The following is a 3,284-nucleotide window of genomic DNA, read 5'->3' as shown; positions in this document are numbered from 1 at the left end:
CCAATACGGCGTAGCCAATCATCAGCAACTATAGACTCGGTGCTACTAGAAAACACCGGCGGCTGTAACCTTAGAAAACGGGCTAGGTTGTCCACTGGCGGTGGGTTGTTGTTGTTGTTTTTGTTGTTACCCTGGTTCTGAACTAGCAATTGCATCAAGGTGTTCTGCTGCTGGATCAAATGAGTGAGCTCCGGCGGAAAGGCAAATCCGGGGTCATGTCTCGGAGGCATCTGATGGGTTTAGATGGAAGAGATTAGAATAGAATGAGGTCTAATGGGAAAGCACTACCCATATGCACATGAGACAAACACAATCATTTCACTCAATCAATCAAGCAAGGGCATACAAGCGGTCTAGAACTATCGCAAAAGTGCTCAACTACTACTGATTACATGGGGGAATACTACTAATCATTGGGTGGTCATCTAGAAATTTTGATCGGTGGAAGACTCCATGATATCTGCTCCAGCTTCGTCTTCAAAGTCATCATCACTAGGGTCAGAGTCGGTGTCGTCGATGATGATGTAGTCCTCCGGATGAATCTCCTTGGGTCCTTCACCTTCTTCTACTGGTGTGGGGTCTCCCATGAATATTCCGATCTTCTTAATCAGGTCGTCATTCTTCTCCAGTAGTGTCGCAATTTCCTCCTCATATCAATCGCGTGTAGACTTAAGTTCTTCTTCTAGCTCGATGATCCTTGTCTTCACCTTCTTCAAATCTATCATGTTTGTGCACAACTGATTCTCCTGACGTCAATGTGTTGGTTTAACTCCTGGATGGAAGCTGCAATTGATCTATCCTTCCTGGTGCTGATCATCTCCCATTGCTCGTCTCGGTGCCCACATATCTGGTAGATAGTGTCCTTAAGATCCTTGTGATATACTTCTCCAATGCGTCCCATGGTGATGTGAGCTGCCATACTCTTTCCTAAACTCCAGGTTGGTGCGTCGAAGGAAAATTCTATAGGTTTAGTGACTGGAGTGAAGGTCCTTCCTGGAACTTGAACTTGTATCATCCATCGCTCCTCTTTAGGAAAAGTGGCGTTGTAGGTCCCGGTGAAGCTTGGTATTCCTATGTTCAAGTACCTAGTGACTTTCTTCAAGTGTCGTCCAAAAGGTGCTTCTTCATCCGGTTGTGCAAACTTGTTCTTAATATCCACCATCCTAAAGAGTAGAAAATGGAGAGGAGTCAGAACTGAGTAGAGAAGAGTGACCTATGGTTTTGTCTTAGTGGTCGTGTCCTACACTCAGCGTGTACTCTGATACCATCTTTGTAGCGACCCAACCTCAAACGGTCAAGTCTCTGTGCTTCAGTGTCATCCCTGGATCGGTAATGCTGACACACACAGTACTCGAAGGATTTATAACAGAGTAGCAATCACACACTTATTACATCGGATGTCTCAAAAGAGAACTTATTACAATAAATATGGCTTAAGGCCATCTAAAACGGTAACAACGGAAGGCTTGGAAGACAAAGTGAGTCCATCAACTCCAACGGCATAGCTGAGCTGCACGGCAACGACCTAACGAACCTTACTCCTCGTCTGAAAAGTCTGCAACATAATATGTTGCAGCCCGAAAACGGGTCAGCACATGGAATATGCTGGCAATATAACACAGTAGAGCAAGAACAGAATAATTCTATCACTACATGCATATTTGGCTGGTGGAAAGCTCTATGGTTATATTTTTTTGCGAAAAACCAATTTTTCCCTACAATAAAGGAATAAGTTTTATTTTAACTATCATGGTAGTTGAAACATCATTGAGAAGGTTCCTCCAACTCAATCCCAATTAAAGTAATTATCAACCCGACAATATTAATTTAGATTGATGAGATACTTAAGATACTCCAAGTACTAGATACTCAAGATTGTCCATAACCGGGGACACGGCTAACCATGATTAGTTTGTACACTCTGCAGAGGTTTGCGCACTTTTCCCCACAAGACTCGATCTCCTCTGTTGGATTTCTCGCACTACAGGGTGTTTGAGAAACGGATGACCGAGACACAGTCTTTCAGAAACATTAGCTCTCTACTCCGGGCAGACCATACCAAACCTACAATCCCACTACCTGCTGATCCACCTCTTCAAGAGCTTCACGTAACTTACTCAACTATGCTAGAGCCCATAATAGCTTGTGGCTGCACACGGAAGATTCTAGCATGAATAATCTCAGTCCCCTTTAGGCCTGGGTGGCGGTCCATAGGAGATCACACGGGTACTTCGGGATTTCCAAAAAAATACAGGCAACACTGGGTACCCGAGGTGCCTCAATCCACCCAGATGTTTATTTAAGCGGCCACCTTAATTTAAACCATTATTGAACAATCTCACATCTGTCATGGATTTCACTCACCCAAACCACGTCTACAAGCATAGCATAGCAATATAAGTAACGCGTAGAAGTAACTCCCAAGGGTTTGAGTATAACAGGGTAATAGGTTCTACCTCATCAACTACTTCCCAACCCACATGTTAATGACATCCTAATCATGCAATGTTTGAGGATTGGAACTAATGCATAAAAACTGGGTATGGAAAGAGTATGATCAATGTGTTACTTGCCTTGCTGACGATCCGCGTAACCTAGAGACTCCAAATAACACACTTCGCACTCCGGGAATTCGGTCATAAACAAACAATAGCATAGATAAGCAACAAACAAAGAAACGATGGCAAAACTCAAATAAGAGAGATTGACCAGAAAGTTCAACTTAAGAACTCCGGTTTGCAAAAAGAATCAAACCAAACGGAGCAACAAAACTCAAACGGCGAAAGAAACAAGATCCGTTTACTAATCTGAACTAAGGTCAAATTTTACAGTACCAAAATCTTGTTCAAGTTGGTTAAGCGGAAAGAGGGTCTCGAGACGAAGATCTAGGTGCTTGAATCGCCTAATTCCGACTAACGAGCGAAAAGATAAACAGAAACGAAAATCGAATCAGAAATCACGATCGAGAATAATCGCGGAAAAATCCGATAAAAAGAAAACTAACTAACAGACTAACGAATGAGCGTTCATTATTTGTAACTAACGAGCGGAAACCGTTCGTTGAAACGAACATACGGACGAACGTCCGCTAAATAGAGGAACCAGGAAAAACTGGCGAACCGATCTAAAAACGAACTAGGGTTTCTAAAAAACCAAAACGGTTTCTAAAAAAACGGGCGGCGGCGGATCGGCGCATTACCTCCGGCGAGGCGGGGCTCGGGCGGTGGGCTTGCGGAGCGGCGGGGTGGCTCGGCGGTGCGGGGTGGCTCGGCGGCGCGGGGCGG

Source organism: Triticum dicoccoides, chromosome 6A (assembly GCF_002162155.2).
Source record: "Triticum dicoccoides isolate Atlit2015 ecotype Zavitan chromosome 6A, WEW_v2.0, whole genome shotgun sequence".
In the NCBI taxonomy this organism is placed as follows: domain Eukaryota; kingdom Viridiplantae; phylum Streptophyta; class Magnoliopsida; order Poales; family Poaceae; genus Triticum; species Triticum dicoccoides.
The sequence above is the reverse complement of the archived record's forward strand: the minus strand, read 5'-3'. Positions refer to the sequence as shown.